Source organism: Parus major, chromosome 2 (assembly GCF_001522545.3).
Source record: "Parus major isolate Abel chromosome 2, Parus_major1.1, whole genome shotgun sequence".
Classification (NCBI taxonomy): domain Eukaryota; kingdom Metazoa; phylum Chordata; class Aves; order Passeriformes; family Paridae; genus Parus; species Parus major.
In genome coordinates this window covers 39,367,688-39,381,178 of record NC_031769.1, presented here as the reverse complement: position 1 = coordinate 39,381,178, position 13,491 = coordinate 39,367,688, and the positions used below count along the sequence as shown (strand labels likewise).

The window sequence follows — 13,491 nt, the reverse complement described above, 5'->3', positions numbered from 1 at the left end:
CGTGTATCTTCGGCTCCCCAGTCTGTTTGCGGTGGGAACAGGATACAGAAAAAAATCAAAATGCTCTCAATTCTGTTGCCTACACAGAAGTGTCACAAATCTAAAGAATGATGATGGGTTGTAATTTACTATACAAAACGTCCTCTCTGTGTTAGGTGAACTATTAACATTTTCCACAAAATCCAAAAAGCGTCCCTTTTCGAGTGGAAAACACTCAAGTCTGCCAATACAAAATTAAAGTGCTACAATTAGGAGACTGTCACTTACCATAACAACATGACAGAATATAACAAGGCACTGCAGAGAGGGCTTGAGGCAAGAAAACTAATACTTCAGTAGAGGCTTTCAAAGGTAATAGAGAGATCAATACATATTAAAGTTAGCCAGCAGCCTAGAACTGTAGGGGAAAATGTAAAAAGTTTTGCAGTAAAATTCCAAACGCTGCCTCTGCTGTTTTCATGGTAATGCTTTGGCTACACGCTTAGCTCCCAGTACCATGCTTTAAACATTTTTACATTTTTCATTAGGGGCCAGCTAAGGCCAGAGGGCCCCTAAGGGGAACGGAGCCAGGGGTCAGCAGGGCAGGGGTGTTGTCAGCCAGGGGCCACCCTGAGCAAGGCAGGCCCAGAGGTAGTAGCCAGGCCCAACCAAAAAGGTGAAATCACCACATAAATTCACGATGATGAAGCAGGTCTGAGGTCAAGTCAAGAAGTCAATCTGCAGGTCAGTCAGGTGCAGCAATTGCCAGGCAGACCTCAGGTTCCAGCTGGGAAGGCAGTTCATAGGGTCAGCTGGACATATTGACACGTAGGGGCACAGCAGCAGCTGAGCTGAAAACCAACACTCCTCCAGAGAAACTTAGGAAAGAAGCAAACACTCAGGACTGAGCTTAAGTAGATCTTCCAGACTCGTGGGTGTGTGTGGAGATTCCAGTTGAAGCAGGCCAGGCCCATTTTGGCTATTAGTACACTCAGGCACCTTGACTACCAGCTGCATATTACCTAAAATTCTGCTGCCTCCTGTGTTTATATCATCTGACAAATGTTGTTGACCCCTGTGCTAAGGTAGGAATATTTTAGCTGGTTTTGCTATGTTTGCACTGAACCTGAGTACCTCTTAGATAGATTATGTTGGGTGATTAAAAGAAGTTGTTTTTTTTTCACACAGGAAGGACTTTTCACAAAAACAGTCCTAAAATCTGCATCTAAAATATTCTTTCTCTGCATTTATAAAGGACACTTAGTTCTGTTCCTCTGTTTAAATGGTCAATGAAATGGTGCAGACTGGAAGGATGAGATGAGAAATAGACATGACCAGACAGAAGCAGTTGTAAGTCTTGGACTCAGACACTAAAGGCAGGATTTAACTGTCTAAATGCAAGTACTTTCCATTTGAGGTGCCCTAGAGTATCCAAAATATCCACACATATGATCTTTGCCAACAGGCTTTAAACCAGGTATGTCAGGGGATGGTGATGACAGTTTGCAGATAAGTGAGGGAAGAGCGGTCGGGGCAGTAAATACATGGGACAGGGTGACAGGAGCAAGAGAGCCCTCAGGAAGGATAAGACAGGTTAAAAGAAGGTTTGCCTCAAGTGTTTGTGCACAAATGCACACAGTCTGGGAAGCAAACAGGAGGAGGTGGATCTCTGTGTGCAGGTGCAGAACGAAGGCTGTATAAGAATAATAGATGTGGCAGGATCTCTGCACTGTAAGGAACACACAAGTTCTTTAGGAACAACAGGCAGCAAGGACAAGGAAGAGGAATGCTATCTATACAAGGAGGCAGCTTGGATGTATTGAGCTCTGCTGCTGAACAGTAGGTAGGGTGATTGAGGACTTGTGAGTCATCATCAGAGGAGAGGCTGGTGAAAGCAACACTGTAGTGGGAATCTGCTACAAATCATGTAGTCAATATTGGGAAGTAGATAAAGTTTTCTTTAGGCAACTCAAGTAAGTCATCAGATAACCAACCTTTCTTCATACAGATTGCCGCTCTAGCACTGAAAGATTCTGTAAAGGACCTGGGGGTCCTGGTGGGCAGTAGTCTGAGTGCATTGGGAGATTTCAACAGGAGTGTAGCCACTGGATCCAAGCGTGATTATTCCCCTCTGCCACTTTTTAAGGCTGCCTTCAGTTTTGGGCTCTCCAGCACAAGGGAGATGCTGGTAAATATCAGCAAGTCTAGCAGAGAGCTACCAAGATGGTCAGGAGGCTGCAGCACATCTTGTCAGGAGAACCTGAAGGGACTGTGCTTCTTTGGAAAGCAAGATTGTTTAGAGAAGGTGTGGGGCATCTAGTAGTAGCTTTCTGATACCTAAGAGGCATTTTTTAAGAACGCAAACACAATTTCTTTGCTAAGGAGCATAGTGGGTGAATGAGAGCTATAACTTGGAATAGGGAAGGTTATAGCTTATAGGAAATAAGGAAAGATTGTTCCACTGTGAGAATAATTGAGTATCAAAAGGGGGGCCCAAAAAAATTATGGAATCTCTATCCTTAGGGGTTTTGAAGACCCCAGCTGGACAAAGTCAAGAACAACATCTGAGTGCTGTGTTGATCCTTTTTTGAACAGGGTGTTGGACTGAAGACTTCTTGAAGTTCCTTCCAGCTGGAAAGACATGCAATTCCATTGTGTATGGGATATATATACATGTATATGGTGCAGAAACCAGAGGAGACACTAGCTCTTCTGGTGCTCTTCTGGTGAATATACAGTATAGGGGAAACCCAAAGGCATGTCATATGGCTTTAAGGGTCGTGTTAGGCAAAAGAAGGCCTGATGACTTTGAAAAATAGCCTTATCTTATCTTCCCACAAGAAATGAAGTTTTTGCAGAGGGGTATACACCTTCCTCTTCTTTTTCCATCTCTTTTTATCTGTTTTATCATTTTAGAATCCTTTTCTGGGGAATTTCTCATTATGGTCTGTTGGCCAGATGAAAAGACTTTTCTGGCAATTCCGATGAGGCAATTTTTTTTTTTTTTTTAAATGCCATTCAAATTAAGGCAAATGTTTCAAGTTAGTATCTGCACCTTCCTGATTAATTTCAAGTCTATACAGTAATAGACACCACTGAGGCTAAAAATGGAGAGAGGAGTAAAATAGACTTAAAATGTTCAATCATATAAGTGGTAATCCAATGGAAAATATAATCTGATTTATGATACTACTGTGAGCAGCTCACACTCAAATGTTTATTCTTCTTTAATTCAAATGTTATTGGGCATGTGGGCATGTGTTGCTACATTAAAGATGTGTCTGATACAGCTTCCTTGCCACAGGTCTTGTCTGGGTAGAGATTTCGTGTTCACATCCCAGTATATACCAGTGAGATGGATAACTATGTCCAAATTATTTTTGTTATTTATGAAAATATAAAAGAGATAAAATGTAGAGCAGGGATTTTCTAACTTCAACAACTTTAAGCGGCTCAGAGCAGATTCAAGTTTCATTTTCCCTATCTATATATTATGCTCTAGTCCTCACTATTAAATTCAAGCCAAGCAGAAGGAAAGGATGAATTTGCATATCCATTTCCATTCAGGTTATGGACTTTTAAATCCATGTTGCTTGTGTCTATAGACTAATGAGTGCACCATTGTAGAGGAGGCTTAGTATGTCACTGCATTTGGAATGTCCACATCTTTGCTCGGCATATAATATTTTGAGAGCCATTTTTTTCAAGCATAGTGTAATAGGCTTTAACTTTGCTAAGCTTTTCTGCCAGGCCTCCAGTGCCCTGCTGTTCTATTATATTGAACTTGTAAGCAGGATGCTCTGCCAGGCTCACCCAGATTACTGCTGCAATAAGGGCCCTGCTGAGTGACTAGTGTCATGATAAGTGCTAGGGAGGGAGTTCACCATCTTGGCATACTGTTCTCATCTTATTAAATTCAGCTTTGTGGAAGCAGGGAGTCTGCCTCTCGGCCTCACTGGCTCTGGCTCAGTCCAACTGCTACTGTCAGACAATATGAAAATAGGAACCACCACAGTTAATGGCAGGTGCTGCACCACCATAGCTGAGGAAAAAAAAAAAGAGAGATTTTTCTTTTTCCTTTTTATTGTTTTTTCTCTTTTAATAGGTACTTGACTGGATTAATTAAGAAACATTTAGCTATTTAATATTATTATTATAGCCTTCATACCCATAGATACTTGCTGAGATACTGTTCTTTTTGAACTTATTCTGTCCACTTTATTCCTTTGTTCTTGCTTACTAACATTAAGGAAATGTGATATAGCAAAGCCCTTAGAATTGGTCAGATACCATTCAGATTTAGCAAAGGAGGGTATTGTAAAGATACAGTCCTGACATCCCTCTTCAGACAGAGCTCCCTACTGGGTGCTGCTGGAGAAAAATTTCCCAAATTCCAGTCTTGGATTACTACTGGAGGTGAAATGAGTTAGCTGTTCATTCCCCCTAAAGTCAGTAACCCCTGCTTGCCTAAGTCTCATATTTCTTTTAAAAATCTAACTGTTAGTTTTGGGTGGAGGATTCAGAATCTTCCCAGTGCCCTGAAATGACCAGCTGTGATCTGGGTATAAGCTATGCTGCTGAATGCAGCAAGAAAACTGCAGTATTCATGGAGAGGGAAGAGGGAACAAGGGAATAAATATGTGTTTGCAAGCCATACCAATGGAGAAGAAGAAAATGAAAATCACTCATTTTATATTATGAATTGCAGTACAGCACATCTTAGTTCTGAATCAGAGAATATTTAACTGTCTATTTTTGAGCGTAAGGCTCTTTTGAGCTACAAATGAAAAAGGATTTTTTTCCAAGGGCTTGTGGAAGGATAGATAATTACTTCTGCACTTGCTGGTGTCTGAGCACATATAGACTCTTCTTTGACATCAGCAAATACATTGTTTCTCTCTGTTCAACAATAAATGTTCAAATAATCCCATCATTGTCACTTCAACATTTTGTAAATTGAACATGAACAACACATCAGTAATATTTCTGACAGAAATATTGATGAAGTCTAGCTACAGAAGTCACCTTATAGCAAAACCAAGTTGGAATCAATAGAAAATCCAGGTTTTCAACTACATTTGTGACAGGAGCTGCTAAGTGTGGCAGGTTGCATTTCATCAGCATACTTGTTGGCCATGTCAGTCTTCATAAGACTGACAGATTTGATTAGACTCTTTGAGAGAGGCTGATTCAAAAATTCAGACAAAATAATATCTTTCTGCCAATTTGCAGTATCACATTCACAATCCATTCCAGACTCAACAAAGCTAAGGAATAAAGGACTTAAAATTTTAATCCCCCCTGAGAAAATAAATAAGAAAATTATGTCTCTGAAAAGTGTGATTTTTTACTTGAAAAAGAAGAGTGGAAACTATTAGTGGAACTGACTACCATGGATGTTGTGTGTCAGATCTTTCAAATCCCAGGCAATTAGCATGTAAGAGAATTCTTATCAAAATTTGAGGGCAAATGGAAGGATAAAACAAATCTGTGTGGTCACATTCATATGTAAGGCAAGTCTAATTTGTTTATACCTGTTCTTCATTTCTATATCACATTCAGAGCCATTGTTTTTAAAGGTTTTCAAAAGTTCCTTCTAAATTACAATTGTTTCCTTTTTTTTTTTTTTTTTTTTTTTTTTTTTTTTTTAAAATTTCTTGGTCTTTCTTGTTATCCTGATTCACTGTGCTGTAACTCTGGGGCAGCATAGGTGGAATGGTGTTTTTCTTGTTCTGGTCACTGTGTGATCCACACAAAGTAAATTGGCAAGAAAAAAGTGATTCATTTAGAAGAGGTTTGAACCCTAACTTTCCTCTTTTTTCCATCTCTTTTACTATAGCCTTAAAAAGTTCAGTTGAAATTCAGAACACTGCAGCTAATGAGTGAATTACAGTGGAATGGCTGCTCAAAATTTTCCAGAAGAAGCGTAACCAAGAGGTAAGTAAAGAATGATAACAATCTGAAGTTTTGCATTATATGAAATCAGTTCTATTTTGTTTTACTTTGAGAAAAAAAACAAAGATCACAGGCTCAGATCTTTGCTACTGAATGGAGGCTTGGAATCAATAAATGTGGGAGGGTTGTGGCATGATTCTGGAAATATTTTATGAGGAATGCGTGGAATCTACTCCAACTTAGAGATGACTGATCTCTAGCCATTGTGCCTGAGAACATGGAACAAAAAAAGTGTTTGTTGCTGCTAATCAAACAGATTTATTTTTGGTTTTCATGCTATAATTTAAGTGATTCAGTGGGGAGTTGCTCCTCTGACAGATTCTGAGGGATTAAATGGCCTTGGGACATGGCCTCTCTTTGTTAGACAGAACATCATTTCAGAATTCAGTTTTTCAGATTTTTCTTTATTTTAATATGGAAGAATGCCTCTGAGAAATTCCAATTGAAAAGCAAAATTGTAGCAGGATAGCAGAGCTGGAACCACTCTTCTCTGCAGTAAATCTGGACCTTAAGACTTGTTTCCATCTTCAGTGATTTTGCAGCTAGAGTTCAGTGCTTTTAAATTACAACAGTCAAGAGGGAAGTGCATTAAGGTGAGCCTATAAAAAATATTCACACTAGTCTTCCATCCATCACATAAAAGTAACATAGAGTGCTTCATTGAAGACAAGACTTTATCATCACTCTTCAGGCATTCTTTGTCCTGGTTAGCTGACAAACTTTTTTGAAAAGGCTTTTGTCAAGTACATCAGATATACACCAGCTGTGTAAACTCAGGATTGCCTATAGTATATTGGGAAAAGTTACAAACATAAAAATCTGAAACAATGAGCCTGTCATGTAACTGTTTTAGTAAAGTCAAGTTATTTGTATTTGGGGTTTTATTTATTTATTTTTTTATTTATTTATTTTTAACTGTTTGAGAACAGCATTCTTTGGTTTGCCAGTCTGGAGATAAATATACCCCTGCAATGTTTGTAGCAGAGACACTGAATTGTCATGCTACTGCACAAGACTGAAAGAGAAAAAAAATTAATCTATTTTCACTTTCCAAGTTGAATGAAATGTGAAAAATAAACAAACAGCACAGATGGTGAAACAGTTTAAATTTTTAATACTCTCCCAGTGTTAATCATTTCCAATATTTATAACAGCATGATAGCAACATATATTAAAATATGTTATTTTATTTAAATAAAAACTTATTAAGCAGATGAGCAATTCACTATTTTCAGCAAAGTCAAATATAAAAAAATTATTTTTGGAACATAATCAGTTTAAATTTTGCTGCATGAATATTAAACATCATGTTCAAATGCTGAATCTTTGGCAGGATCTTCTTGCCGTCTACTGTGGATAACATATCTGAAAATTTACAGTTCCGTATGTTCATTTCTTTTTCTTTATTAATTTGCCAAGTAAATGTAGACAAGCAGAACTAGAATTCTCAGTAAGTCTCTTCACTGTTTTTCAGTATTCTCACAAATGGAACACAAATTTTGGAGAGAATCCCAAATGGCAGGTGCTGACACTAAGTAGAGACAGGAACAGCCTTCTTGTTAACATATTATCTACTCCTCACCTACCACTGCTCTGTTACAAAACTCATTGACAATGAAAGCTAAATGAAGTAACTGAAAACTAATTCGGTACTGTTACAAATATTTCAGATAGCTTTCTGCAGCTTAGGAGCAAACAAGCAAAGAAATCTTCTCTATGCCTAGCCCTGTTGGATAATATCCAAGCTACTATATTATCTTTCCAATTTAAATTTAAAGCATTCTTTGCAAAAGGTGGTGTCCTGGAGTGCTGAACTGGGGAAATAGAAAGACAGATGGAGGAAATCAAATTAATCAGGTGCTGCTGCTTGCAAAAGGAATTGAATGAGGTGGACAAGTAGTTGGTATGACCTTAGTAGAACTATTTTGCTGTGTAACAGATCCATTAATAAATTTTGTAATGTTGGGGTGTTCTATATGTTAAAATTGATCTAAGTAGCCTCATCCCAACATAATCTCTAATTTATTTCTTTCAGAAGGTTAGAAGGAATATATTAGTTTATGTGGTGTTTCAAGTAGTTTAGGTAATGATATTTATTTATACATAAACCTTTCACTGTTCTTCCCTTCCTCCTGTCAAATCCCAGAGTGTGCCCATTGTTCTCATGGTCTGAAGAGCCAAAGAGCTTTTCATGCATAATATCAAAGACAGCTATGTGGACAGTGACTCTGAAGGATATCTTTTTATTTAAAGGTCCCCATGAATGTTCATTCTGTGAAGTTATGGATTGTATTGTCAGTTCACAGACCTCTCTTTTTTATTTTCTCCTTTAATTTAAAGGAGGATTAAATTTCAATACTAGTCTGAGGGAGCTAACATCTCAGTGTCAATACCCTTTTTGGAAACTGTAACCCTGTAGTAGATACCTTATGAGTTTTCCTGGGTAAATATGAAACTGCATTATTAGCTTGCTTCTAAGCAACTGAAATAGGGCGGAGATGGTGCCTGTACCCCATTAATGGGTAGGCACATATTGCACTGCCAAGGTTTTCCAAAATGGTTAGTGGCTGAAGGAGTTTTGGCTTGTGGGTGCCACAGCTGAGATAGTTTATAATGAGCCTGATTTTTGGACAATAGCCTTTGAAGCTAGGCCTTTAACAACAAGGTTCTGACACTCAGATTTCCGGCAGTGTGCTGCCTTCTTTAACTCCTTGATTTTTGTAGCCCTCACTGTGGACCATCTCTGGTGACTATCAAAGGCCAACTCTATTGAATGTTAATTTAAGTGGTACTCGTGATAGATTCACATCCTTTACGTAGCAGCCACAAGAGGGGGGTGTGGAACACTCACAGAATATTAGGGTTTAGTCCTCTCACAGTTGTCAGTGCTATCGATACTTTCTCCGATTTTTACCATCCATCCATTTTTAGCACCAGGCTTATTTTTCTGGAAATCACAGCTTACAACAGTTTATTTTTTAGATAGGAAAAACCTTTAGAGAGTGTTCAGATGGAAATATTCTGTCACATAAATTTAACCCCCTTTTGCTCTTTAATAGAACATTACAGCTGTTTAACACTTTCAGAGAACTATGCAGCTATCTCAGCACAGATAAAGGGGTTAATGGAACAACATGGGTTTTTTCCAGTAAACAAATTCTAATTGATACATAGATTGTAATCACAGGAAACCCTTTTTTTTCTTACAGCAACTGTGCTGTAATGGACTATTTTAGGGGCAGAGTGGTACATACTGTAGAAAATTTGTACATGAGGGCAAAAGGAATAGACAATTGCTTTTGGGGACTGTGTAGATTAGTACATCATTGCATACTAACAAAGTGCTAATTGCTCCTTTTGACCACGGGCCCAGTTTACAGAGCTTTAGCACAAATGTGTCCTGTGCACTAAATTACAAAACTAACACTGCATTATTTCTCTCTACAGCTTGCAAATTCTTGTAAATTCTTGCTAATTACCCAGGTAGCAAATCCTGCATTTGCTTTGTGGCAGTAATAGTAAAAGCAAACAGTATACATATATTTATATAATTTGAGGATTGTTTAAATACTATGTATGACTACACAAGTAATTTACCTCTACTCAGTATGTTAGCTAAAAATAAATAGGTGTGAACTACTTTGAACAGGTTTCTGGTACTGATTTTATAGAACTTTTAAAATAACATCTGTTTAGAATATTTGCCAATTATTTAATGTTCAATTAAGAACTGGGAAAAACAAAACCACACAGAACAATCTTCCTTATCTTCACTGGAATCACACTCAGAATGGTAAATGTTTTAGTTCAGAAAAATAGTATCTCTCCTCTTTGCACCTTTTCTAGAAGTCCAGAATTATTTGCCACAGAGTCTTTGCATCCCTCAAACAGGATAAAAAGAAGCATTGCAACAAGACACATGCAGAGTCAATAGGAGACCTCACTTGGAAAGGCATAAATCTACAGGTGTCACTCCCATTCTGCTGTGCATCATTTAAGCCTTTTATGTACCAGCTCTTGACTTTGTTTTTCAGCTAGTAGGGAAATTTGAAGATTTGGCTTCTTTTATATGTCTCTTTCGGTCCCTCTTGTCTTTTCATGCAAGAGTTCTTAGAGATCTAACTCTCTTTACATAAGCAGCCTGGCACTAAGTGAATTTAGTATCTTCTGTAGTTTAATTGTACCTCTGCAAATTTTTCATTTTGGATCTTTAGGACTAAGTACTAGAGACTGAACCTGAGACTTCAGTCACGTGCTGTAGTATTTGAGGTTAGAGCATGTATCAAAGGGTTTTACTAAGGAAAAGGTATTTGGTATGGGAAAAGAAAAGATGCTATAGGGGAATAATCCAGTTTTGTGAGAAGAGCAGACAACAGTATTTCATACATTTTTCTTTCACACATTGTTAAAACAATATGAATACCAAATAACATGAATTCTACTCTCTATTTTTATAATAAAGAAGATTATTTTAAATATATATATATATATATATATAATGTATCAAAAGTAACTGAAAAGGACAGGTATGTGTCACCATAAGGGCACTCTGTGTCACAAAGCAAGTATGCCTTAGTTCCAGCCAAAACAACCACCCACTCAGGGTACTGAAGGGTAGGCATGCTGTTATGACCCAGATTCAAATGGTGAGAGTAGGAGTGAGAAAATGAAAGTGTTAATAATATTTCAGGCACAGAGCTAATGGGAAGAGAATTTTTGGAATTCCCTTTTCATTCCTATTCTCTAGCAAAAGAAAACTATGGGGTTCCCTCTGGAAAAAAACAAACAAAAAAGTAGTCTATTTGGCTTATCACCAAATGTTGAATATTTTGACTGAGTAATATGTGAGAGAACTGTGCACCTGCCCTGGATGGAAATATATGTGTGAGTATTGAAGAGGAATGGATGAATTGAGAAGTATAAAATATCGGAGGACTTGAAACATTGACTAGTGCTGAAACATTTTTTGAAAATGGGAAAAGATTTGTCATTTAACATACTGACATACTTCTTTGTTTTGCTGCAGCTGACATAAGTTTGAAAGACAATAAATCTGTTGCAGCCATCAACACCAAACCAGCACCCTATCCCACCAAATAGCTTGCACAATGGCATTTTGGAAAGGATGGAACATATGCTTACCATATTGCTGCAAAAACTCCTTCTTCTTACTCCTTATTGTGCCTAATTCCCTTCATTCTTATTAGAACAAGCATTTTTATGTTGCTGGATTTGTGTATTTTACATTTCACAGAAATATTAGGAAGCCCTCCAACTCAGATAGGCTTGGTATCATATTAACACTGAATAGAAGAAGAGTTAACATTTAAAAACTCGGTTGTTTTACAGAGGTTGCCTTTTTAGATTTTAGTTAAATTTAATAATTGAGAAATCAAAGTTTTATCAGACTCTATCAGCTCCTATGTTGAACAACACTCATAAATACAAATTACTTGATCAAGTAAACAAATTACAAGTGTATTGTAGGTAGATTCTCTATGAGGGAAATAAGGATTACAGCATCAAGCTCTCCAGAAACTTCTGCTCCTCTGGAAGTCCTGCATTCAACCCATTTTCACATAATAAGTGTAAGACAGTAAAGATAATCTTCTGATAGTTCTCCATTTAACTCATTCAAACTTAAGTGGGTTACAAGGCTACCACTACTTTTTTTCTGTTCATGTTTTCTTCCTTTGACGTAGGCAGCTTATTGGTTGGAAAGAATGAGAATCATAAAGTCATAGAATTATTTAGGTTGGAAAAGATCACAAAGTTCAACCACCAACTCAGCACTGCCAAGTCCACCACTAAACCATGTCCCCAAGTGCCACATCAGCACTTCTTTTAAATACCCCCAGGGACGACAACTCCACCATTTCCTGGGCAGCCTGTTCCAATGCTTGGCAAACCTTTCAGTGGAGAAATTTTTCCTAATATCCAACCTAAACTTCCCCTGGCACAATTTGATGACATTTCCTCTTGTCCTATTGCTTGTTACCTGGGAGAAGAGACGGATTCCCACGTGGCTGCAACCTCCTTTCAGACAGCTGTAGAGAGCAATAGGCTCTGGGCCTCCTTTCCTCTGGGCTGAACACCCCCAGCTCCTTCAGCCACTCCTCACAGGACTTGTGCTTCAGAACCAGCTTTGCTGCCTTTCTCTGGACACACTCCAGCCCCTCAATGTCTTTATTGCAGTGAGTGGCACAAAGGATTTGATGTAGCCTCACCAGTGCTGAGTAAAGAAGGATCCCTGCTCTGGTCCTGCTGGCCACACCATTGCTGATACAGGCCACGATGCCATTGGCCTTCTTGGCCACCTGACCACACACTGGCTCATGTTCAACTAGATGTCAAGCAGCACCCCCTGATCCTTTTCAACCAGTCAGATTTCCAGCTGCTTCTCCCCAAGCCTGCAGTGTTCAATGGGGTTGTTGTGACCCAAGTGCAGGACCAGGAACTTCACCTTGTTGAACCTCATACAGTTGGCCTTGGCCCATCATTTCGGCCTGTCCAGATCCTTCTCTAGAGCCTACTATCCCTCCAGCAGATCACCACTCCTGCCCAACTTAGTGTCATCTGCAAACTGACTGAGAGTGCAGTCCATCCCCTCATACAGGTCATTGATAAAGAAAATAAACAGGCCTGCCCTCAACACTGACCCCTGGGGAACACCACTTGTGACCAGCTGCCAACTTGATGCAACTTCGTTCACCACCACTCTTTGGGCTTGGCCATCCAGACAGCTGTTTTCCCAGCAAAGCATACACCAGTCCAAGCACAAGCAGCCAGTTTCTCCAGGAGATTGCTGTGGTAAACATGGTCAAAGGCATTACTAAAGCCCAGGTATACAGCATCCCAGACCACAGCTTTTTCTCAGCCCTTAGATAGGTAACCAGGTGGCAGAAAGAGATCAGGTTGCTCAAGCAGGACCTGGCTTTCATAAATACATCCTGACTGGGCCTTATCTGGTTATCCTGTATGTATGATGGCCGTTTCATGAACCAATGACATTCCCCATCACCAAGGTCAGGCTGACAGGCCTGTAGTTCCCCATATCCCTCATCCAGAACATCTTATGGGTGAACCTTGCATTTTCTAACTTCCAGTCAACCAGGACCTCCCTGGTTAGCCAGGACTGCTGGGAAACGATTGGCTTCATGAGCATTTCCATGAGCTCCTTTAGTATCCTTGGGTGGGTCAAATCCACCAAGATTGGATCACTTGATCCCCTCCATCACTTGTATTTGTCTAAGTAGTGTAGCAGGTCACTAACCATTTTCCCTTAGGATTTTGTGGGCCTCATTCTGCTAGCCATCTCCATCTTACAGCTCAGGGAGATGGGTACCAAGAGAATAACTGGTCTTGCTATTATAATTGGGACAAAGAAGACATTAAATATGTTAACCTTTTCCTCATCCTTTGTCACTATGTTTCCTCCCACATCCAATAAAGAATGGAGGTTCTCCTTAGTCCTCCTTTTTCTGCTGACATATTTTTGGAAACATTTTTTATATCTTTTGTGGCAATAGCCAGATCAAGTTCTAGTTAGGCTTTTGC

General features: G+C 39.0%; 1 long non-coding RNA gene across 1 annotated transcript in view; it reads left to right on the top strand.

Annotated features, from left to right (window-relative positions):
* LOC107201081 overlaps positions 1-5,910 on the top strand; it is a 57,146-nt gene extending 51,236 nt beyond the window's left edge. Inside the window, exon 6 of the long non-coding RNA XR_004495820.1 lies at positions 5,819-5,910. This is a non-coding gene — a long non-coding RNA (uncharacterized LOC107201081). The remainder of the gene's footprint in view (positions 1-5,818) is intronic.
* Positions 5,911-13,491: the final 7,581 nt, after the last annotated feature.